This window comes from Papio anubis, chromosome 12 (genome assembly GCF_008728515.1).
Source record: "Papio anubis isolate 15944 chromosome 12, Panubis1.0, whole genome shotgun sequence".
Lineage (NCBI taxonomy): Eukaryota > Metazoa > Chordata > Mammalia > Primates > Cercopithecidae > Papio > Papio anubis.
The window spans coordinates 4,974,532-5,000,777 of NC_044987.1; the positions used below are offsets into that span (position 1 = coordinate 4,974,532).

At 42.0% G+C, this 26,246-nt stretch overlaps 1 long non-coding RNA gene across 3 annotated transcripts in view; it reads left to right on the top strand.

Annotated features, from left to right (window-relative positions):
- The window catches only part of LOC101004748, a 47,532-nt gene that overhangs the window by 14,693 nt on the left and 6,593 nt on the right, over window positions 1-26,246 (top strand). Inside the window, exons 2-3 of one of the 3 annotated variants that reach the window (XR_637985.4) lie at window positions 14,175-14,301; window positions 19,924-21,356. This is a non-coding gene — a long non-coding RNA (uncharacterized LOC101004748). Of the gene's footprint in view, window positions 1-14,174; window positions 14,302-15,076; window positions 15,115-19,923; window positions 21,357-26,246 lie in introns of those variants that run through there. The other 2 variants (XR_637984.4, XR_001895303.3) reach the window with 2 other exon arrangements.

The following is a 26,246-nucleotide window of genomic DNA, read 5'->3' on the forward strand; positions in this document are numbered from 1 at the left end:
TTATGTCTATGTAAGTCACAGTTACTTGAGGTTTTTGTTATATGTAGCTAATTCCATATCCTAACCAAATCAGAACATCTCCCCTTCTACTTTACATGATAAATGAAAGTTAAAGATGGGTTAAAGAAAAATCTCAATATACCATTCAATTTGCCCAATAATCAGTTTAGGAACTCCACTGTACAGAATTAGTAGATAAGAATAATCTTGAAGATCCTTATTGCAGCATTGTGCAAGATAGCAAATGTCTGTCAACATAGGAGTAGTTAAATATAGCATGCATTTTATTATATTTCTGCAATGTGTTACATTGAAAAATGATGAATTAGATTTATGTTTATTGACCAGGAAAATAGTTATGATGCATTGGTAAAGTTAAAAAGTTGCAACTGGCTGGCCTTGCTACCTTTGTGCTTGCATTGCCCACAGACCTGTAGTTAGAAGAACCCACCTGGGAGGGATCACGACTGGGAGATCCGAGCATGGGAGGGCCTGGAGCACTGCAGAAGCTTGATGGTATTTGGGCCTATCTGAATAAATGGTAACAATCATTTATGGGGCCTCCCTGACTTCTCTTTCAGAGCCTCCTCCCTACCTGTTCTGAGACTCCTACCCTTCACTGGATCCCTTCTGACCTTCATTCCCTCCACTCTTTCCTAAATGCAAGTCTCCTCCCTAAGCCCATATCCTCCTTGACTTTGTCTCTGCTCTTTTCACTGGATCCTGTTCACACTCATCAAACTTTGAGTCTGAGCCATCTCTACCTCTCTCCTTCCATTCTCACCTTTCCTGTTACACCAGATTACTTTTCTTCCAGGCTGTCCCTCGTGCCAGTCTTTGTGTAGTAAATCTTTCTTGCTGATCTAGAACAGTTCCTCCCTTCTTTCTATTCCATAACAGTCCTCCAAAACTCTAAGTCTCTTGGGAAAGCCCGTCTTCTCTAAGTCCATTCTTACTAGAGGCAGAAGATCTATCATCACATTCTGAGTCCCAGTTTCCAAGAGAGCGGGCCCTTCGCCCAATCTTTATGAAATGATGGGAAAGTGCTAGCCTTGTCCTGTGAGGATGGCACTTTAAGCCCAATCTCTCTTTCTATGTGGTTTCAGAGCCAGTGCCTCCAGCAGCAGGAACTTGGCAGGTTGGTACAAAGGGATTGCTGTGATGAAGTTCTGATGGTTGCATCAGGATTTGGGGGTGCACACTGGGTCCTGGCGGGTGCAGGTGTTTGAACCTGTTTCTGTTTGATTATGTGACCTGGGGCGAAGTCAGTTAATCTCTTTTGAGTCTCAGCTTCTAGGGTCTCAGCAGTACATGGCAGTTGTCATTGTGGGCTGGTGGTTTATTCTTCATCAGAACCTGAGACTATCCAGAAATGACTGAAAATTGAAGATACAGGGGCAAGCAGGTAGGAAGTGAAAATTCAAGATGCAGCCCATACAGTGAGTCACACCTGTAATCCTAGCATTTTGGGAGGTCAAGGTGGGAGGATTGCTTGAGGCCAGGAGTTTGAGACCAGCCTGCACAACACGGCAAGACCCCATCTCTATAAAAATTTTAAAAATTAGTGAGGCATTGTGGCACACACTTGTAATCCTAACTAGTTGAGAGGCTGAGGCAGGAGGATCTTTTGAGCCCAGGAGTTTGAGGCTGCAGTGGTCTATGATGGTGCTACTGCACTCCAGTCTAGGAGACAGAGTGAGACCCTGTCTTAAAAAAAAAATTAAAATAAAATAAAATTCAAGATACAGAGCCAGGCAGGTAACAAGGACAAGTGAGGGTGGCTGAGGGTCCACACTGAACTATAGAATGCCTTTCTTTCTTTCTAAAATGTGGTAAACATTTTTAATTGCACAGTTCAGTGACATTAAGTATATTTACACAGGTTGTGCAACTGTCATCACTATCCATTTCCAGAACTTTTTCATCACCTCACACTGAAACTCTGTACCCATTAAACATTAACTCCACATTCCTCCCTCCCCCTAGCCTCTGGTAACCACTGTTCTTTCTGTCTCTATGAATTTGACTACTGTAGGTACCTCATATAAGTGGAATCATACAATATTTGTCTTTTTGTGTCTGACTTATTTTACTTATAATGCCTTCAAGTTCATCCATGTTGTGTTATGTATCAGAATTTCATTCCTTTTGAAGGCAGAATAATATTCCATTGTGTGTGTGTACATATATATTTTGTTTATCTATTCATCACTTGATGGACATTCAGATTGTTTTCGTATTTTGGCTATTGTGAATTATCTTTTTGATGTGCTGTTGGATTTGGCTTGCCATGACTCAGTTTTAATGGGTTTTGTGGGTTCTATGAATTATCTTCATTATTGTCTTAGTCTGTTTGTGCTGCTATAACAAAATATCTAATACGGAGTAATTTATAAGGATCAGAAGTTTATTTCTCCCAGTTCTGGAGGCTGGGGAGTTCACAATGAAGGTGGCAGCAGGATCTGGTGAGAGGCCAGCTGCTTCTTCCAACATATGAAACCTTGTTGCTGCATCCTCTGGAGAAGAGGAACTCTGTGTCCTTACATGGTGGAAGGCATGGAAGGGGAAAAGGGGTGGACTCCCTCAGTTAAACCCCTTGGGCACCTAATTCCGTTCATGAGGGCTCTGCTTCCCAAGAGTCACACCTCTTAATACTGTTGCATTTGGATTAAATTTCAGCATGAATTTTAGAGGGAGCAGAAACATTCAAACTATACCAGTTATCCAATTTGTTGGAGTCCAACTGTCCATAATACTCTCTTAAAATCTTTTTTATTTATATAGAATTAGTAGTAATATTCTCACTTTCATTTCTGGTTTAAGTAATTTGAAACTTCTCTCTTTTTCTTAGTCAATCTAGCTAAAGGTTTGTCAATTTCATTAATGTTTTTCAAAGAACCAATTTTGAGTTTCGTTAATTTCCTCTGTTGTTTTTCTGCTCTTTATTTTATGTGTTTCTGCTGTAATCATTATTATTCCCTTCCCTTGGCTAGATTTTGGTTTAGTTTGTTCTCATTTTTTTAGTTCCTTGAGTTGTAAAGTTAGGTTGTTGATTTGAGATCATCACTCTTTTCAAAATACAAGCATTTTCAGCTATAATTGTCTCCCCCAGCACTGCTTTTGTTGTATTCCACAAGTTTTGGTATGTTGTGTTCTCGTTTTGTTCATCTCTAAGTATTTTCTAATTTCCTTTGTGATTTCTTCTTTGACCTATTGTTTTCTTAAGAATGTGTTGTTTGATATCCACAAATTTGTAATTTTTCAAGTTTTTCTTCTATTATTGGTTTCTAACTTCATGTTTCTGTGGTTAGAGAAGATACTTTTTATGATTATCTCTTAACATCTACTGAGATTTGATTTGTGGCTTAACATATGGTCTTCCTGAAGAATGTTCCACGTGCACTTGAGAAGCCTGTGTGCTCTGCTGTTGTTGGGTGGAGTGTTCAGGATATGTATGTTAGATCGAGTTGGTAATTTTTTTTTTGTTCATTTGATTCACATTAATGAGATTATATTACACACACATACATGGTTGTTTTAAAAATGTTTACATGTGTGTTACATGTATGAGCATAACAGGAAGATATGGAAAGTTACCTTCATTACTTATTTTATTATTATTTTTAAGACAGAGTCTCACTTTGTCACCCAGGCTGGAGTGCAGTATCCTATAAATAAAAACTCTCGGCCGGGCGCCGTGGCTCACGCCTGTAATCCCAGCACTTTGGGAGGCCGAGGCAGGCAGATCACAAGGTCAGGAGATCAAGACCATCCTGGCTAACATGATGAAACCCCGTCTCTACTAAAAATACAAAAAATTAGCTGGGCGTGGTGGCGGGCACCTGTAGTCCCAGCTACTCGGGAGGCTGAGGCAGGAAAATGTCGTGAACCTGGGAGGCAAAGCTTGCAGTGAGCCGAGATGGCGCTACTGCACTCCAGCCTGGACGACAGAGTGAGACTCCGTCTCAAAAAAAACACAACTCATTCTCTAAGACTATTTAATTTTCCTGATACACAGTTCATACCAAAAGGTAAGATACCAATAAAAATTATGTAATAATTAAAAATTACGTAAGCACTAAACATTTAACTCCAAAACATGACACCAAATACCTGAAAAAAAGTTACTGTAGTTATCCCAAGCACTGCCATGAATGAAGCAACTTTCTCAGGACCCTGAAAATTAACTTATTTCCCATCATAACAAACCAATTCCCTAATTTTACAAATGAAAATAATGTTCAACGAGCAAGACCAGTGACTAACACTACTTCTGATACAATACCAAATTATCACTTCACATCCACTGAATATACAGGATTAATGCAAGTGGTAGTGACTGCTATAAGACAATATTTAAAATTTTTGGAAGTGGGTATTATTCAAAATTTAGATATGGCAAAAAGGCTTGGATGATTCATTTTCACACCACCATTATCTTGAATGGGCTATCCAAATACTGTAACGGAAGAAAAAAATTACTCACTTTTTTTAGGTCTTTAGTGATTAATACTAGGCTTAGTAGAAACCAGAAGACAATTATTCTCTTAAATATTGAAAAGAGGCAATAATATAGATAAAGCACATTATTTTCTGAGACTATCTGATGATAGAAACAAAGTTGGCTGAATTCCTTAGGTATTGGAATAAAACACACTAGAGTAAACAAAAACTTGATCATTGAGACCTCCTGGCAGATCACTTTAAATGAGGTCAAAGAGCATTATTATAAAAAGACAACATATTTCTAATGTTTTGTTTACACACACCACAAAACAGTAAGTTAAATACAAAATAACGTACACTCATTTTCATTATCTTCTATTAGTTTTCACATGGCTTTAACAGTGAAATAATTTCTAAACTACATTCTCAAATGCAATAGACTAAAAAGCATGAAGTGCTAAACAGGAAAAGATACAACAAAATATGAAACAATTTTGCTTATAATATACAGAGTGGTTATAAAGAACATTTGGAAATTACTACCCAGTTAAGCTTTCCATCCAAGAACACAACCGTAAAAATCAAGGCAAGATGTAATGGACTTCTCTTTGAAGACAAGATACTGCTGGAATAAGAGGAAAACCTTTTCATTTTCTGCTGCATCATTCTGCTTTCAGAAACAGTCTTTCAGGAATTTGCATTTACAATATAGCAATCACATGTATACTCAAAGGCAAAAAAAAAAACAAACCCTCAAGAGATTAACTTCTTTTCAGAAGTATGCTGCAGGCTGAAGTGAGGATGAAGGTGGTATGTGATGACTATCCCAATCATGGCCTTGGACCTGCTGAGCAGTGGGAACTGTAATTTGTTCCACTTACCCACTTACATGGAATTCTTGCAGAAATTGTGGCTGATCACTGTTGAAGGAGGTTCTGTGATAGACTAGACTTAGGAGATGCATGAATAGCTCAGAGTGAACAGCACCAGACACCTCTTGTGCAACATTCAAAGTCCTCCCAGCCTCACCTCTTATTTCGGTCGTAGCTGGGGTCAGTTGTTTATGCAAGCTTTGACAGGTTTTGTACAGGGATAAACAGATAATGTTTCCTGTCTGGTTGTGCTACTGATCACTTGTTTTCCACCTTAGAGTGTATCTGACTCTTTCCTAGGTATAGAAACTTGGTAGGAACCCACCTAATGATCATGCAAGTGCAACTGGGAATTTGGGTGGAGTAACCCAGGAGGTTACTCTTGTTACTCTTGATCAGTGAGGAGTAGCAGCCAGTGTATAAATGTTTCACCTCTTTGCCATTAGGTGGAGAATTCTGAGACATGTTTTAAAATGCTCCTCAGAAAGTACAAGTCAGAAAAAAAGAAAAAGGCTCCCAGTGGCCAACATGTCCCCGCTTCCTAGCATTCCCCATGGCATTCACTCCTGCTCCGTGGAATCACCTTCCCAAATGCACTACCTACCTACACAGAAGCCTTTCCTTTGGCTCTGACTTGGGGAAACCTAGGTTAAAAGAAAAAGGAGTTTGTCCAGAGAAAACAGGAGCTAGCTTGAAGGGACGTTCTGTCTAACGATGGGATAATTTGAAAACCCAACATAATGCCAACAACTTATAACATATTGAATATATATAAAAACATTGAATTCATAAAAATATTGATTTATAGTTCAAAAGAGAAAGATAAATAAAACTAGACAGTTTTGGAGATTGCTAAGGCACCAAATTATTTGTTAAAAAATTAGTAATTAAAAGGAAAGAATTGAGCATTTATCTTACCTTTTTGGTATGAACTGTGTATCAGGAAAATTAAATAGTCTTAGAGTGAGGGTTTTTTTTTTTTTTGAGATGGAGTCTCTCTCTGTCGTTCAGGCTGGAGTGCAGTGGCGCGATCTCGGATCACTGCAAGCTTTGCCTCCCGGGTTCACGCCATTCTCCTGCCTCAGCCTCCTAAGTAGCTGGGACTACAGGTGCCCGCCACCACGCCCAGCTAATTTTTTGTATTTTTAGTAGTGACAGGTTTTCACCATGTTAGTCAGGCTGGCCTCAAGCTCCTGACCTCAGGAGATCCGCCCGCCACGGCTTCCCAAAGTGCTGGGATTATAGTCCTGAGCCATTGCGCCCTGCCTGTCCATTAGTTCTTGCATGCTATTTACTAGAGCCCTTCACATATGTATCATGGGTGTTTTAAATTACTGGTCTGATAATTCCAACGTCCCTGACATGTCTAAGTCTCGTTCTGATGTTTGCTCCATTTTTTCAAGTTGTGTTTTTTGCCTTTTGGTATGTCTTTTCTATTTTTTTGTTTGTGGGGGACAGAGTTTCACTCTTGTTGCCCAGGCTGGAGTGCAATGGTGCAATCTCAGTTCACTGCAACCTCTGCCTCTGGGTTCAAGCGATTCTCCTGCCTCAGCCTTCAGAGTAGTTGGGATTACAGGCATACACCACCACGCCTGGCTAATTTTGTATTTTTAGTAGAGACGGGGTTTCTCCATGTTGGTCAGCTGGTCTCAACCTCCCGACCTCAGGTGATCTGCCTGCCTTGGCCTCTCAAAGTGCTGGGATTACAAGTGTGAGCCACCATGCCCCACCAAAAGATACTTTTACTGAGTATTGTAGGTTGAATCATGTCCCCGCAAATTCTTATATTTAAGTCCTAATCCTGGGTACCTCAGAATCTGAGCTAATTTGGAAATAAAGTGATTGCAAATGTAATTAGTACATTAAGATGAGTTCATTCTGGAATAGAATGGGGCCCTAATCCAGTATGTCTGGTGTCCTTATCAAAAGGAGCAATTTGGACAGAGACACACTGAAGAGCGAGAATGCCAGGTGAAAATGAAGGTGGAAGTTGGTGTGAAGCAGCAGAAGCTAAGGAATTCCAAAACTTGCCAGCAAACTGCCAGAAGCCACCAAAGGGGCATGGAACCTAGTATTCCTCACAGCCCTCAGAAGGAACCAACCCTGTGGGACACCTTGATCTCAAACTTCTAGCCTCTAGAACAGTAAGACAATACATTTCCGTTGTTGAAGGCACCCAGTTTGTGGTACTTTGTTAAGGTAGCTCCAGCCAACCACTACACTGGGTATAGAAATTTAGACTGGCAGTTTCAGTATTTTAAAGTGGCCTCACTATTGTTTCTTGGCTTACATTCACCCTAGGAAGTTTGCTGTCATTGCAGTGTGCCTCTGACTACTTTAAAGTTTTTTTGTCACTGCTTTCCAGCAGTGTGTTGTTTATGATGTGCCTTGGTGTTTTAAATAAATGTTTATCTTACTTGAGGATAGTTTATTTTTTTGAATATTTATTTTTATTTTTATTTTTTTTTGAGACAGGGTATCACTCTGTCTCCCAGGCTGGAGTATAGTGGTGCGATCTTGGCTCACTGCAACCTCTCCCTCCCAGGGTCAAGCCACTCTCCTGCCTCAGTCTCCTGAGTAGCTGGGATTTCAGGCACCCACTACCATGCCTGGCTAATTTTTGTATTTTTAGTAGACACAGGGTTTCATTATGTTAGCCAGTCTGGTCTTGAACTCCCGACCTCAGGTAATCTGCCCGACTTGGCCTCCCAAAGTGCTGGGATTACAGGCATGAGCCACCATGCACAGCCTATTTTCGAATATTTAGATTAATAATTTTCATTAAATTTGGAAAAAATGGCCGCTTTTTTCAAGTTTTTTTTTTTTTTCCTCCTTTTTCCTGGGAACTTCAATTATACGGTTGTTAGGCTACCTGATGTTGTTTTAATCTTAGTGATCCTTTTTTTGGATTTTTTTTCCTCCAGCATTTTAAATGCTGATTAGACCTGGTGAGTAAGAAATAACAGCTACTCTAGACTTATTGGTAAGACGTTTGTGTGACTTGCCTAAAATTCAGGCAAATTTTGCTTGTATGTCAGCAAAATGTCTATTTGTCAAGTGGCGTGGAGCATGGCTAGACAACCCTTTTAAAGTGAAGGGTATATTGTTGCATCTGGCCCCTCCTACAACCAAGAAAGTGGGCCTCTTAAGATTTTAGAGTCAACATTCCTCATTTGCGAGTGTTACTCTGGCCCATTTACCCAGTAACCCAAAAAGTTGCTGGATTTGAGTGGGGCCCACAACAAGAGAAAGCTCTGCAACAGGACCAGGCTGCTGTGCAAGCTGCTCTCCTGCTTGAGTCATATGATCCAGTGGACCCATGGTGCTTGAGGTGTCAACGGCAGATAGGGATGAATGGAAGAATCACAGTGCAAGCCTATAGAATTTTGGAAAAAAGCCCTGCCGTCCTCCAAAGATGACTACTTTTCTTTTGGGAGACAATTCTTGGTCTGCTACTGGGCCTTAGTAGAGACTGAATGTTTGACCATGGGCTGCCAAGTTACCATGCAACCCGAGCTGCCTATTCATGAACTGGGTGTTATCCGATCCACCAAGTCATAAAATTTGGCATACACAGCACTCCATCATCAAATGGAAGTAGTATATACATGATCTGGTTGGAATAGGCCCTGAAGGCACACGTAAGTTCCATGAAGAAGTGGCCCAAATGCTCATGGTATCTACTCTTGCAGCACTGCCTTCTCTCCCACTGCCTGCACCTATGGTGTTACCAGGAGTTCCCTATGATCAATCGACAGGAGAAGACTCAGGCCTGGTTTGCAGATGGTTCTGCACAATATGCAGACACCACCCAAAAGTGGACAGCTGCAGTACTAGAACCTCTTACTGGGATATCCCTGAAAGACAGGGATATCTTACTAGTCAGAGCTTTGAGCAGTGCATCTGATTGTGCACTTTTCTTGGAAGGAGAAATGGCCAGACCTGTGATTATATATCACTTCAGGCTGTGGCCAGTGGTTTGGCTGGATGTTCAGGGAATTGAGAGGAACATGATTGGAAAATTGGTGACAAATTTAAGGAAGAGATATATGGACAGACTTCTCTGAGTGTGCAAAACACATGGTGATATTTGTGTCCCATGTGAATATTCACCAAAGGGAATTTTAATAATCAAGTGGACAAGATGACCCATTCTGCGGATACTGCTTGCCCTTTTTTCTTAGCTACCTCTCTCATTGCCTAATGGTCTCATGAACAAAGTGACCGTGATGGCAGTGATGGAGGTTATGCTTGGTAGAGTGACGTGGACTTCACTCAACAAGGCCAACCTGGCTTACAGTCACTGCTGAAGGTCCAATCTGCCAACAGCAGAGAGCGACATTGAGTCCCTGATACGGTCAACACTGAGCAGAGACCAACATTGAGTCCCTAGGGTGATCACACAGCCACCTCGTGGTAGGTTGATATGTGGGGACGTTTCATCATAGAAGGGACAGTGTTTGTTCTTAATGTGATAGACACTCACTCTGGATATCGTTTTGTCTTCCCTGCACACAGTGCTTCTGCCAAAACTACCATCCATGGGCTTGTAGAATGCTTTATTCATCATTGTAGTATTTCACATTGCGTTGTTTCTGATCAAGGAACTCACTTTACAGCAAAAGAAACACAGCAATGGACCCATGCCCATGGAATTTGCTGGTTTGATTATGTTCCCCATCATCCTGAAGCAACTGGCTTGATAAAACAGTGGAATAGCATTTTGAAGTCTCAGTTACGACACCAGCTAGGTGGCAATTTCTTGCGGGGGTGGAGTGAAGTTCCCCAGAAGGCAGTATATGCTATGAATCAGAGTCCAATATAAGATCTTGTTTCTCCTGTAGCTAGTAGCACTCACAGGTCAGGAAATCAAAGGACAAAAGTGGGAATGGCACCACTCACTATTACCCCAAGTGACACACTAGCAAAATTTTTGCTTCCTGTTCCTGACTTTATGCTTTGCTGACCTAGAGGTCTTAGTTCTAGAGGAAGGGATATTTCCATAAGGCAGGGATATTTCCACCAGGAGACACAACAATGATCCCAAGAACTGGAAGTTAAGACTTCTGCCTGGCCACTTTGGGGTCCTCATATTACAGTATTGGCAGGGATGATTGTTCCTGACTACCAAGGGGGAAATTGGACTACTATTCCACAATGGAGTTAAGGAAAAGTATATCCAGAATACAGGAGATTCCTTAGGGTATCTTTTAGTATTACCATGCCCTGTGTTTTATGTCAATAGAAAACTACAACCCAACCAGGCAGGGCTACAAATGGCTCAGACACTTCAGGAATAAAAGTTGAGGTTGCCCTACTGGATAAAGCTGAGGTGCTTGCTGAAGGCAACGGGAATACAGAATGGGTGGTGGGAAAAGGTAGTTGTAAATACTGGCCATGACCATGTGGCCAATTACAGAAACAAAGATGGTAAATTGCCATGTCTATTTTCTCCTTATTTTGCGTAAACACATTTGTGTGTGTATCTTTGTTATCCTTCCACATTTATGCCCTTATCATGTAACATAAGGTGTATTTATACTATTTTATATCATACTATTTAAGTATTGTAAATTTAATTTAATATTTTTTGAGACAGGGTCTGGCTCTGTCACCCAGGCTGTAGTGCAGTGGCACAATCTTGGCTTACTGCAACCTCTGCCTCCTGGGCTCAAGTCATCCTCCCTCCTCAGCCTTCCAAGTAGCTGGGACTACAGGCACATACCACCATGCCTGGTTAATGTTTGTATTTTTTTGTAGAGTTGGTGTTTCAGTGTGTTGCCTAGGCTGGTGTTGAACTCCTGAGCTCAAGCGATCTGCCTGCCTTGGCCTCCCAAAGTGCTGGGATTGCAGGTGTGAGCCACTGCACCCAGCCAAGTGTTACAGGATATCAAAGAGTAAACTTCTTTCAAGGATTTTACCTCCTCATCTGGGAAAGAAGTTACTGTGTTTTTTATTGTATCCAGGGTAGTATTAAGATAGGCAGAATTACGACCTATTATTTTTATTTGGAAAATAAGTTTGAGGAGACGTGTATGGGTGCCAAGTTGACAAAGGGTAGACTTGTGATAATAAATTTTGTGTGTCAACTTGACTGGGCCATGGGCCGTGCAGGTTGAACATAATTTTTGGTGTGTCCATGAGAGTGCTTCTGGATGGACTCAACCACTGGCTGAATTATGGCACTGGCCTTCCTGGGTCTCTGACTAGAAGATGGCAGATCATGGCACTTCTTGGCCTTCATAACTGCGTGAGCCAATTCTTCATATAATCTTTCTCCCTCTAATATGTTCGTATATGTAAATATACTTATATGTTACCAATATATTTATATTAGTAAAAATACCACATATTTACATATATAAATAATACATATACTGGGTATGGTGGCTCACACCTGTAATATATTTTACATATATAAACTATGTACAGTATAATACTAATATTAATACTATATATATATATCCTATTCCTTCTGTTTCTTTGTAGAGCCCTGGCTAATACATGTGGGTTAATTATTTTCATTAAATTTGGGAAAAAATGGCCATTTTTTTCAAGTATTATTTTCCTCCCCTCTTCTGGATACTCCAGTTATGTATACGTTGGGCTACTTTATATTGTCCCACAACTTACTGATGCTTTGTTTAGTTTTTTTTCTGGCTTATATTTTCTCTCAGTGTTTAATTTGGATAGTTCCTGTTGCTATATCTTCAGATTCACAAATCTTTCCTCTTGTAGCATTTAATCTGCTGTTAATCCTGCCAATGTATTTTTCAGTTTAGTTATGGTATTTTTCATTTCTAGAAGTTTAGTTAGGCATTTCATTTTTCTCCTGACTATACTTATACGTTCTTGTACTTCTTGAACATACGGAGTGAATTTATAATTCTTGTTTTGATGTCCTTGCCTGCAAATTCTAACATCTGAGTCATATATAGGTCTATGTCTATAGAATGATTTTTTTTTTTTCTGGTACTGGGTCATATGTTGTTGCTGATTTGCATACCAGGTAATCTTTTATTGAATGCCAGACATTGTACACTTTACGTTATTGGGTGCTGGATTTCTAAACATTCCTTTAGATACTTTACTTTTACACTGAGGGTTAATTTGGCCCCACTGAAGCAATAAGCTTTTGAGAACTGTACCCAATGCCCCACCGTATTAGGAGATCTTCCCAAACTGGCTAGGGAAGACACTATTTCTGGTCCTGTGTGAACTCCTGAAATTGTTCTGCTTACTCTTCTCTGCTGTTCTTTCCCCAGCCTCAGTAGTCTCCTTACACAAGCGCATAGCAGTACTCAGCCAAAGTCTTGAGGGACTGCTCTGCAGATCTCTGGAACCCTCACTCTCTGCTGTTCTTTTTCTTTGTACTTTGCCTCACAATTTTTTCTCATTTTGCCCTGCTGGAACTCTAAACTTTGTCTCCTTAATCAGTGAGGCTGTTGGACTCTGTTTCGGTATCTTTTTCCTGTGGTCAGCCTGGAAATTCTCCAGGAAGTGAGCTGCGGGTATTTGCAGGGCTCATCTCACTTGTCTTTCTCTCAGGGATCACAGTCTTGCACTACCTGTTGTCCAATGTCTGAAAACTTTCGCTTCATATATTTTGTCCAGCTTTTAGTTACGCGAGGAGGGAAGGTACATCTAGTCTCTATTATTCCATCATGATTAAAAATAGAATTCTGTTTTGGTAAACAGTTTTCATCTTGTTTAGATAGCTTCTCTCTATTCCTATGTTAATGTTTTTATTAGAATGCTGTTAAATATTAGAGAAATGCCTTTTTATATTCATGAAATCATGTGGGTTTTCCTCTTAATTTATAAATGTAATGATTGATGTAGACAGGATTCCTATTGTTGAATAACTTTTGCATTTCTGGAAGGAACCCTCATTGGTCAAGTATTTTACATGATTAAAGACAGTAACAAAATGACTGATGTGATGGTAAGTCCTGGGATGACTGTTGTGTCACCTTAAGAGCTGCCTGTCTGGATTGGCAACATCCCAAGGGATTCATCACAAAGATTGGCCTGCTGGAACTTAAGCAGCAAAATGAAAATTTCTTTTTCTAATAGAGCTATTAAAAATTCTGATGGGCTCTTTGAAAATTTAAAGGATTCTTTTTTTTTTTTTTTTTTTTTGAGACGGAGTCTCGCGCTGTGTCACCCAGGCTGGAGTGCAGTGGCGCGATCTCGGCTCACTGCAAGCTCCGCCTCCCGGGTTCCCGCCATTCTCCTGCCTCAGCCTCCGAGTAGCTGGGACTACAGGCGCCCGCCACCACGCCCGGCTAGTTTTTTGTATTTTTAGTAGAGACGGGGTTTCACCATGTTAGCCAGGATGGTCTCGATCTCCTGACCTCGTGATCCACCCGCCTCGGCCTCCCAAAGTGCTGGGATTACAGGCTTGAGCCACCGCGCCCGGCTAAAGGATTCTTTTTTAGATCTGGAAGCATCTTTTCACTTTTCAGACTGATTGAAATTGTCCTGCAATGCCCTGATGCTCTTCTCGTTTCTTTTCAGTCGTTTTTTTCTCCTTGTATTTCAATTTGAATACTTTTTATTGCTGTCTTCAAGTTCACATATCTTTTCTTCTTAGTGTCTAATCTGCTGTTAATCTCATCCAATGTATTTTCATGTTAAACATTGTAGTTTTAATTTCAGAAAAAGGTATTTTAAAAAATATATCTGTCAACACGTGTTCAGTCTTCTAAATTTCTGAGCACATAGGATACAATTATAACTATTTCCACTAATTCTATGGACTGTGTCTTTTCTGGGTTGTTTTTCATGTTTGTTTTCTCTATATTAAGGGTCATATTTTTCTGTTTTTTTGCATGCCTGGTAATTTTTGATTAGATGCAAGACATTGTGATTTTGACCTTGTTGGATGCTGCACCTAAAGGTGGATGGAAGAGGAAGTCTTGGGGGCTACCACTCTGACTGGAGAAGCTGGCACGAGGCTCCCTCTTGTGGATGCAGCAAGGTAAGAAAGTGAAGTGCACGTTTTCTTCTGGAGCAAGTGGCCTCCAGCTCTGCCTCTGGACTGAAACACACACTTGCATGCTGTGGCTTAGCTGAGGGCTTGTGGCTCAGGACAGAAGCAGTGATGGTGAGGAGCAGGGGAGTGATACAGGAGAGGTACAGCCCCAGCCCCAGGACACAGTAGATCTCAATATTCGAAAGGGAGGAGTTCAGTATCAGTAAAGTGAGCCATAAGAGAGAAAGGAAAGCAGCCTTAGCAGACAGAGGTGGAACCAATTGAAAGAAGGAGGGGAGCATCTTGCAAGAACGTTGCTGGTACTGTCTAGAGGCTGTGGGGATCATTCTCAGGCCATCCAAGAACTCTGAGAAGATTGGGGAGATGCTGGAATTTCACTGTCGTCGCCAGGATGGGCTCAAGCCAGAGGCTATTTTTATTTAAATGCCATTAATTTTGTTTTTATTTTTTGATATTAACCCTGTCAGGTGAGTTTAGAGAATACCTGTTATCAATGATACATAATTCTGAAATGTTAATGTGTGGGAAGGAATAAGTAAGGCTCGATAAGTATAACCTGGACATGTAATGATGCTAGAGAACTTATGATCTTTGCCTGAAAATTTTGGATGCATAAAAGTCCCTTATTGTCATTTTATTTATTTACTTAGTTCTTACTTAGATTGAGATAGTTTTACTGTGTAATACCTAAAGATCTCGTGTAAGAGTGATACTAGCTTTTGTTCCCTATTAGTTTCTTTTTCTTTTCTTTTTGACACAGAATCTCACTCTGTTGGCCAGGCTGGAGTGCAGTGGCATGATCTCGGCTCATTGCAACCTCTGTCCCACGGGCTCAAGCAATTCTCCTGCCTCAGCCTCCCGAGTAGTTGGGATTACAGGTGTGTGCCACCACGCCCAGTTAATTTTTGTACTTTTAGTAGAGACAGGGTTTCACCATGTCGGCCAGGCCGGTCTCAAACTCCTGACCTCAGGTAATCCACCGCCTCGGCCTCCCGAAGTGCTGGGATTACAGACGTGAGCCACCATGTGCAGCCTAGTTTCGTTTTTTTAAAAAAATTATTTTATTTCCATAGGTTATTGGGGACCAGGTAGTGTTTGGTCACATGAGTAAGATCTTTAGTGGTGATTTGTGAAATTTTGGTGCACCCATCACCCGAGCAGTAGACACTGCACCCAAATTGTAGTAGTCTTTTATCCGTCACTCCCTTCCCATCCTTTCTCCCTGAGTCCCCAAAGTCCACTGTGTCATTCTTACATCTCTGTATCTTCATAGCTTAGCTCCCATATATGAGTGAGAATGTGCAATGTTTGGTTTTCCATTCCTGAGTTACTTCACTTAGAATAATAGTCTCCAGTCTCATCCAGGTTGCTGTGAATGCCATTAATTCATTCCTGTTTATGGCTGAGTAGTATTTCATTGTATATGTATATGGCAGTTTCTTTATTCACTCATTGATTGATGGACATATGGGTTGGTTCCACATTTTTACAACTGAGAATTGTGCTGCTATAAACGTGTGTGCAAGTATCCTTTTTGTATAATGACTTCTTTTTCTCTGGGTAGATACCCAGTAGTGGATAACCAAATATGTTTTCCAAACTTTTAGATTTCTCTTCTTCTCGGGAATGCTGATTATTCTTTGGTTTGGTCATTTAACATAATCCCAGACTTCTTGGAGGCTTTGTTCATATTTTCTTACTCTTTTTTCTTTGTCTTTGTTGGATTATTTTGAAAACCTTGTCTTGGAACTCTAAGGTTCTTCCTCTTGCTCTTTCACTTCTATTGCTGAGACTTTCCAGAGCATTTTGAATTTCTGTAAGTGCATCCATTGGTTCCTGAAGTTTTGATTGCTTTTTATTATATGATACCTTTCTCCCCTTATTTTTTGTATTTTTTTATTTCCTAAATTGGGCTTTGCTTTTTTCTGGCACCTCTTTGATTAGCTTAATAACTGACCTTATAAATTCTTTTTCAGGTAAATCAGGTTTTTTTTTTTTTTTTTTTTTTTTTTTGTTGGATCCATTGCTGGTGAGCTAGTGTGATTTTTTGGAGGGTATTAAAGAGTCTTGTTTTGTCATATTACCAGAGTTGGTTTTCTAGTTCTTTCTCATTTGGGTAGGCTCTGTTGGAGGGAAGGTCTAGGGGCTCAAGGCTGTTGTTCAGATTCTTTTGTCCCACCGGGTGTTCCCGTGATGTAGTCCTCCCGCCCTTCCTAGGGATGTGACTTCCTGAGATCTGAGCTGTAGGAATTATTCTCTCTCTTCTGAATTTAGTCACCCAACAGGTCTGCCAGGCTCTGGGCTGGCACTGGGAGTTGCTCTGTACAGAGTCTTGTGATATGAACCATCTGTGGGTCTCTCAGCTGTGGATACCAACACCTGCTCTGGTGGAGGTGGTGGGGGGTGAGTTGGACTCTGTGAGGGTCCTTAGTTTTGGTGGTTTAATGAACTATTTTTGTGCTGCTTGGCCTCTTGCTGGGAGGTGGCACTTTCAGGAGAGCATCAGCTGTGGTAGTATGGGAGAGACCAGGTAGTGGGTGGGGCCGTAGAACTCCCGAGAGTATATGCCGTTCATCTTCAGCTATCAGGGTGGGTAGAAAGGACCATTAAGTGGGGGGAGTGCTAGGCATGTCTGAGTTCAGACTCTCCTTGAGCGGGTCTTGCTGTGGCTGCTGTGGGGGCTGGAGTCGTGCTTCGCAGGTCAATGGAGTTATGTTTCTAGGAGGATTATGCTGCCTCTGCTGTGTCATGCAGGTTGTCAGGGAAGTGAGGGAAAGCTGGCAGTCACAGGCCTCACCCAGCTCCCACACAACCCAAAGGGCCAGTCTCACTCTCACCATTCCCCGCTCAACACACTGAGTCTGTGTCCAGGCAGTGGGCAAGCAGGGCTGAGAGCTTGCCCCAGGCTACCAGTCTCCCAGCTGTGAAAGCTGTGAACCCTTCGTGCTTCCCTGCCTGTGATCTGCACACCGGATTCATGCCCTCCCTGTAGTTTTGGCCAGTAGACTTCTTGTTCAGTTGGAATTGTTACAAAGTTCAGCTGGAGGCTTCCTTCTCCATGTGGCCTTTTCCCAGTGCCTCTGGTAGCCCTCCCCAATGGCCCCTGGGAGGCAAGGCAGAAATGGCTTGCCAGGGGACCCAGAGAGCCCACAGGGATTTTCCCACTGCTTCCTCTACCCCTGCATTTCACACGGCTCTCTGAATTGACTCAGCTCCAGGTAATGTCAGAATCTTCTCCTGTGAATCTAGATCTTGAGGTTCCCCAGTGAGGTTGTGTTTGGGGGTGAACAACACCCCTTTCCCACTTCCACAGTTTGGGCACTCACGGTGTCTCCCAGGTCCTGCAGGAGCAATTCAGTTCCTTCAGAAGGTCTGTGGGTTCTCTTGGCTTTCCTGATTTATTCCTGCAGTCATTCTGGAGCAAAAGTTCATGATGCAATACTGCACACGCTGCTCTGTCCATCTGAGTGGGAGCTGCAATCTAGTCTGCCTCCTGTCTGCCATGATCCTCCCAGAGAGATACTAGCTTTGATACTCGTCTGTGTGGATGAAAAAGTCACAGGACACTTTAATTTCTATTTTAGTATTCCTCACATACTTTCTGCATTCATTTATATGTCTGCCTCCCCAGCAAGTTCTTATGGCACCATGCTCTGTAATTACCATGTGCTGAGTGGCTACTAAGTGACAGATATTTATATGCTTTATGTGGCTTAACTTACATACTCTTCTGAGAAGCTGTATAAATTTCATTCTCTTATTTTTGTTTCCAGGTCTAGGAAATGGAGGCACAGAGAGATAAAATAAGTTGCCCAAAGCCATATGGTGATTAAGACTTGAACTCTAAAAGGGTTTTATTTTAAATTTTATTTAATTAATTTATTTTTTGAGACAGAGTCTTGCTCTGTTGCCCAGGCTGGTGTGCAATGGCGCAATCACAACTCACTACAGCCTCAACCTCCTGAGCTCAAGGGATCCTCCCACCTCAGCCTTCCAAGTAGCTGGGACCACAGGAAGGTTGCCACCACGTCAGGCTAATTTTTTATTTTTAGTAGAGATGGGAGTCTCACTATGTTGCCAAGGTTGGTCTTGAACTCCTGGGCTTGAACAGTTCTTCCACCTCAGCCTCCCGAAGTGTTGGGATTACAGGCTTGAGCCACTGTGCCCGGCCTGTTTTATTAATCTCTAAGTCTCTGCCCCTGCCCTAAGGAGTGTGGCATAGTCCTTGATATTGGATGACTGAGTAACGCAGGTAGTTTGTATGAGAGGTGCAGTAACCACATGGCGAATGGAAGATGATGCTGTAGGCTTGCCCGTAGTTCACAGCTGGGACACTGTGGTTACCAGGACACAACTTCCAGAGTGGCTGACTAAAACTAGAAAATGCGGACTCCACTGGGTCTTCGTGTTTCCATTTTTTAAATGGGAAAATTAATTCTGTCATTGACCTTCAAAGAGTTACTGGGAGTGACATAACATTGTTGATAAAAATCTTTGGAAGTCTCAGTGAGGGGATCTGCTAGCATTGATGAAATTATTTCATTCATAAACAGTCTAGGGGCCAAGGAAAGAGAAGAATGACGTGGAATCTCCTTTCCTTGAGATCTTAGAATCACGCCTGCCTCCTTACCTCCATCCAGGACTGTTAAACTCCCAAAGCAGGGACTTTTAGGCCCACATGCACTTAGCCTCCTCTTCCCACCTCCTGTTCATCTCCATTTCCAATGTTCCACTGCCATAACTGCCAGGAGGTTCTGCAGAGAAGAATGAAGAACCATACGATCCTAAACATGCTCTCTGAAGATATTATCAGCCTACCATCGGCCTTATTTATTGGGATGTTTTTATAACCTTTATTTGACACCTCTTCCCATCATTTAAAATAAACCTGGTGCTTCCCTGAATAATCTCTTGAGATCTGTACGTGCCTCCCAGCATCACATTTGTGCTTTTAACAAGCACGCTCCTTCCACTGCTCATGGCCAACTCAGGTTCACTACAAGCAGGGAATCTGTGTCTTGCAACGATCAAGTCTATATCAAACTCGAATTTATTTTCTTTTGTTTCTGAGAACTAATTCCACTCCAAGGCCTATACTGTACCCAACAGAGCTGCATGCATGTTTAATGAAAACACATCCTAGAATATTCATAATACTTCTACTCTTTATGCCTTCAAACTGGAAACTACCCAAATGCCGGAGAGTAGAAAGGATGAATGAATTGTAGTAATATTTATTGAATACAATACAATACAATAATGATAATGAATTAACTGGAACTATATCCAAGAAGGATGAATCTCACAGACATTATGTTGACTGAAATGAGCCAATCACAGAAGTGTACATATTCTGTAACTGCTACAGAAAGTTCAAAGAACAGGCAAAACCAATGCACAATGTTAGAAGCTGGGATTGCATTTATCCTGGGGTGGGGGATGGAGTATTGGCTGGAGGCAGGGGTGAGGAGGCCCGCTGCTGTTTTTGTTGTATTCTCTTTATCTGGGTGCTGGTTTTGAGGGTGTATTCATTTTGTGAAAATTCGTTGAGCTGTAAACTTACGACTTATGTACATTTCTGTATGTATGTTTTTATAAAACTTACAGAAAACGAAGAAATATATTGCCATGTACTGATTGGACTCTATTCTGGGCTATCTTGGAAACTGCAGCTTGAAGACAGCTAGGCCTCAGCATACGCCCTGACATCCTGCAATCTAAGCTCTGGATCCTGGTCAACTTTGGGAGAATAATCAAGCCAATTTTCAGAGAAGCAGTTTCTATGTCTTTCAGGTCCTTGTGTCCTAAGGGATTAGGAGCATTAGGGACCTGGTCTCAGTGTGATCCTGAGTGCTCATCCATTCTCTGGTCATCCTTCAAAGAAATACCAGGCTCCTGAATTCATCTGCACAGAGCTGGCCAGGCTACCTGCTGCCCGCCATCCCATTGTCTTTCCTGCATTGTTCTGGGACTCTGGCCACACTCACCTTCCAAAATAACTGTGCAGTTGTCATCGTTGTTCAGGAGACTATTTTGGAACACTGGCTTAGCTTGGTGATGTGTAGAGATCCAGGAAGGGCCCCAGCTGTCGGGAGGGAGGCCCAGGGCCGTCAGGGAGCTCGGGGTGGTAAGAAGTGACAGGGCTTCAGGAGGTGTGGAGGGGCCCAGGGGGAGCACCGTTTCTGACAGGTGTTCAGTCGTGGTGTGGAGAATTGGAAAGAAGGAGGAGAAAGGATAGAGGGGATCGGGTGCAGGTTGGAGGGAAGCTGGGAGGGGAGAAAAGAGTGAAGGAACATTAGGTTGATTAGTGCTGGTGGAAGAAGTAAGGAGAGACGTTCACAGAGGAGGGGCTGGAAAGTGAGGGTGTGAGTTGAAGGACACTAATGGTACGCTGACATATTGTTTCAAGAGTGGTTTCTATAGCCTGGAGGACTTAAGGACAGCTGTTGGGAACCTTCTACAGGGTGATAGAAAAGTAAGTGGGAGCAAGGGGGTGTGATGATTGACGGGCAGCCTAATGTCGAGTCAGGTGACATCCTGCCATATTTAGCAATGTAATAGGTGGTCAGATGACCTCACAGTCTTCAGGGCTGGGAGATGGCAGAACCATCTCAGGGGTTGTGACAGAGGAGTTGGGTAGATGTGTTTTCAGTGGGCAAAGGTGGAATTCCCTTCTCTTTTCTGTTTTTTCTTGATGTCACAGGCCTGCAGAAACAGCATACCATGAGTTAAAACCCCTCAATTGCACGGGTTTTCACCCCCTTGATTTCACAGGGTCTCTAGCTCATTCAAAGGCTGCAGCAAGACAGAGTAAACATCTGGACTCCTGTGGGGGTGTTTCATCTGCTTGTGTACAAATTAGTCCCCGCAGGACTCTGCAGCTCCACATCGCTCTGCCGGGCACTGGGGCCATGTGCTCTGTTCATCTACGGGAACCTCTGTCTCCCTAGAGTTACAGTTTAAGAGAGGGGTTTCCAAAAAAGGATGCTAATGTCCCGGGATTTTATGGACTTTAAGTAAAACTTTTTTTTTCTGTTGTACTCAGAATGCTCTGAAGCTTTGTTCCTAGGTTACCTCACAGTGCCTGAATTCTTTCCTTTCTTTTCTTAGACATGAGGTCTTGCGCTCTCGCCCAGGCTGGAGCGTAGCAGCTATTCACAGGTGTGATCACAGCACACCGCGGCCTCCTGGGCTCCAGCAATCCCCCCGCTTCAGCCTCCTGAGTAGCTGGGACCGTAAGCAGGAGCTCATGCCCAGTTTCAATTCTTCTTTTCCTACAATAAATTCTGGCCCAGAAAATTTTGCAACTCACCCCCGCCCTTCACTCCACAAAAAGACTTCCACTGGGATTCCTGTCCATATGCCAGACTCACTTGAATCCTTGGGATGGATCTAGCTTTAGTTTAAGTGCAGATTCCTGCTTCATCTCAGAGCCTGGCCGTTTTGGGGAGCAGGAGGTTTTACCCATCTGCCCACTGGCCCCTTGCTTCATTGTCCAGGCCTGTCCTTTCTCACCTAGTGTCCTAATCCCCTCCTCACCACCTCACAACGGAAAAAGCTCTGTGTTGCTTTCTCTCAGGATTTTCATGCTTTTCAAGAGCCAGGGCACTGTGTGCTTTCATGCAGGACCTAAGCAAATAAGGACATCACAAGGAGATGCCCAACTCTTAACCTGGTGCCCCTCCCACCCTGGAGAGGACAGTTCTTGTTCATAGTGTACACGATTGTCTATGTCAAAAACCCAAGGAGTTTGCAAAAACCTCTTAGAACTAATAAGTGAGTTGAACAAGGTTGCAGGATATAAGGTTAACACACACAAAAACAAATCAATTGTATTTCTATACGTCAGCATATTAGGGTTCTCTAGGGAAACAGAACCAATAGGATACACACACACACACACAGACATACACACATGTATATATGTGAAAGACACACACGTGTGTGTGTTTAAAAAGAGGGAGAGCGAGACAGATTTGTTAATTTTAAGGAATTTGCTTGTGCGATTGGAGGGGCTGACAAATTTGAATTCTACGGAGCAGGCTGTCAGGCTGGAGACCCAGGGAAGAGGTGATGTCGCAGCTCGTGTCTGGAGGCCATTTGCTGGTAGAATTCCCTCTTTTCCAAGGAACCTCAGTGTCTCTTCTCAAGGTCTACAACTGATTGGATGAGGCCCAGCTACATTATGGAGGGTCATCTGCTTTACTCAAAGTTGATTGATTTAAGTGTCAATCACATTTAAAACATTTCTTCACAGTGACAGCTAGACTGGTATTTGAGCCCAAAGTGTCTACCATGACATGACTTGGCCAAGTTGACGCATAAAATTAACCAAGTCTGGGCACAGTGGCTCATGCCTGTAATCCCAGCACTTTGGGAGGCTGAGGCAGGTGGATCACGAGGTCAGGAGATCAAGACCATCCTGGCTAACATGGTGAAACCCTGTCTCTACTACAAATAAAAAAAAATTAGCCAGGCGTGGTGGTGGGCGCCTGTAGTCCCAGCTACCCAGGAGGCTGAGGCAGGAGAATGGCATGAACCCTGGAGGCGGAGCTTGCAGTGAGCCGAGATCGCGCCACTGCACTCCAGCCTGGGCAACAGAGTGAGACTGTCTCAAAAAAAAAAAAAAAAAAGCCACCACACCCAGAAATGTGTGATTGAATAGGAAAATTGAAAACCAAGTACCACATAGAAAGTACTAGAAAATGAAATAGATAAACATCTTGCTGAAAGCTACAAAATACCAGTGAAAAAACTCAAAGAAGATATAAACAAATAACAAGAAACACCATATTTGAAGATTGGAAGACTTAACTTTAAAAAGTTGCCAATTCTGCCAAAACTGATACAGAGATTTAAAACAGTTCTAGTCAAAAATCTTGCCCAGGACATTATGTTGTTACAGACAAGCTGATTCTAATGTTTACATGGAAAGGCCAAGGACTAGAATAGCTAAAACAATTTTGAAAAACAAGAATAATGGTCTAGGAATGATGCTACTCACTTTTAAGTCATACTGCAAAGTTACAGTAATCAGGACAGTATGGTACTGCCTAGGAACACAGATCAATGGAACAGAATCGAGTCCAGAAAGATAGCTGCTTAAATATGGCCATGTGATTTTTGACAAGGGTGCAAAGGTAATTCAATAAAGAAAGGATCATATTTTCAACAAATGATGTTAGAACAACTGAACATTCATGTAAACAAAACAGACAAAAGAAAACACTGAAGCTTTACAGCTCATACACAAATGAACTCAATATGGATAATAGATGTAAAAGTGAAGCTCTAAAAATTTTGGAAAAGAACATAGTAGAAAATCTCTTCCTGGGATTAGGAAAAGAATTCTTAGTCATGGTACCATAAGCCTGATCCATAAAAGAAAAAGTTGATAAATTGGTCTTTTCCGAAATTAAAAGACTTAAGATGCTATTAAGAGAATGAAAACACTATAGCCCGGGAGAAAAAACTTGCAAGTCACATCTGTCACAGGACTTTGCAGAATATATAAATGGCAACTAAAACACAAAAAGCTGTTCAATATCATTAAGCATTAGAGACTTGTAAACTAAAACCAAACACACCTATTAGAATTGCTGAAAAAAGGAAAACCTTTGGTAATACCAAGAGCTGTTGAGAGCAATTGCAATTTTTTAAAATTATATTTTAAGTTCTGGGGTACATGTGCAGAACATGCAGTTTTGTTACATAGGGATACCTGTGCCATAGTGGTTTACTGCACCCATCAACCTGTCACCTACATTAGGTATTTCTCTTAATGTTATCCTTCCCTTAGTCCCCCATCCCCCAAAAGGTCCTGGTGTGTTATGTTCCCCTCCCTATGTCCATGTGTTCTCGTTGTTCAACTCCCAGTTATGAGTGAGAACATGCGGTGTTTGGTTTTCTGTCCTTGAGATAGTTTGCTGAGAATGATGGTTTCCAGCTTCATCCATGTCCCTGCAAAGGATGTGAACTCATACTTTTTTATGGCTGCATAGTATTCCATGGTATATATATGCCACATTTTCTTTATTTAGTCTATTATTGATGGACATTTGAGTTGGTTCCAAGTCTCTGCTCTTGTGAATAGTGCCACAACAAACATAGGTGTACATGTGTCTTTATAGTGGAATGATTTTTAATCCTTTGGGTATATGCCCACTAATGGGATTGCTGGGTCAAATGGCATTTCTAGTTCTAGATCCTTGAATCTCCACACTGTCTTCCACAATGGTTGAACTAATTTACACTCCCACCAACAGTGTAAAAGTGTTCTTGTTTCTCCACATCCTCTCCAGCATGTGGTGTTTCTTGACTTTTTAATGATTGCCATTCTAACTGGTGTGAGATGGTATCTCATTGTGGTTTTGATTTGCATCTCTTTAATGATCAGTGATGATGAGCATTTTTTCATATGTCTGTTGGCTGTATGAATGTCATCTTTTGAGAAGTGTCTGTTCATATCCTTTGCCCACTTTTTGATGGGGTTGTTTGTTTTTTCCTTGTAAATTTGTTTAAGTTCTTTGTAGGTTCTGGACATTACCTTTGTCAGACGGATAGACTGCAAAAATTTTCTCCCATTCTGTAGGTTGCATGTTCACTCTGCTTTTTTTTTTGTTTTGTTTTTGAGACGGAGTCTCGCTCTGTCACCCAGGCTGGACTGCAGTGGCCGGATCTCAGCTCACTGCAAGCTCCGCCTCCCGGGTTCACGCCATTCTCTGGCCTCAGCCTCCCGAGTAGCTGGGACTACAGGCGCCCGCCACCTCGCCCGGCTAGTTTTTTGTATTTCTTAATAGAGACGGGGTTTCACCGTGTTAGCCAGGATGGTCTCGATCTCCTGACCTCGTGATCCGCCCGTCTCGGCCTCCCAAAGTGCTGGGATTACAGGCTTGAGCCACCGTGCCCGGCCTGCATGTTCACTCTGATGATAGTTTCTTTTGCTGTGCAGAAGCTCTTTAGTTTAATCAGATCCCATTTGTCAACTGTAGCTTTTATTGCCATTGCTTTTGGTGTTTTAGTCATGAACTCTTTGCCCATGCCTATGTCCTGAATGGTATTGCCTGGATTTTCTTCTAGGATTTTTATGGTCCTGGGTCTTATGTTTAAGTCTTTGATCCATCTTGAGTTGTTTTTTATATAAGGTGTAAGGAAGGGATCCAGTGTCAGTATTCTGCATATGGCTAGCCAGTTTTCCCAACACCATTTATTAAATAGGGAATCTTTTCCCCATTGCTTGTTTATGTCAGGTTTGTCAAAGATCGGATGGTTGTAGATGTGTGATGTTATATCTGAGGCCTCTGTTCTGTTCCGTTGGTCTATATATCTATTTTGGTACCAGTACCATGCTGTTTTGGTTACTATAGGCTTGTAGTATAGTTTGAAGTCAGGTAGAGTGATGCCTCCAGCTTTGTTTTTCTTGCTCAGGATTGTCTTGGCTATGCGGGCTCTCTTTTGGTTCCATATGAAGTTTAAAGTAGTTTTTTCCAATTCTGTGAAGAAAGTCGGTGGTAGCTTGATGGGGATAACATTGAATCTATAAATTACCTTGGGCAGTATGGCCATTTTCACGATATTCATTCTTCCTATCCATGAGCATGGAATGTTTTTCCATTTGTTTGTGTCCTCTATTTCCTTGAGCAGTGGTTTGTAGTTCTCCTTGAAGAGGTCCTCCACATCCCTTGTAAGTTGGATTCCTAGGTATTTTATTCTCTTTGTAGCAATTGTGAATGGGAGTTCACTCATTTTTGGCTGTCTATTATTGGTGTATAGGAGTGCTTGTGATTTTTGCATATTGATTTTGTATCCTGATACTTTGCTGAGGTTGCTTATCAGCTTAAGGAGATTTTGACTGAGATGATGTGGTTTTCTGAATATACAATCATGTCATCTGCAGATAGAGACAATTTGACTTCCTCTGTTCCTATTTG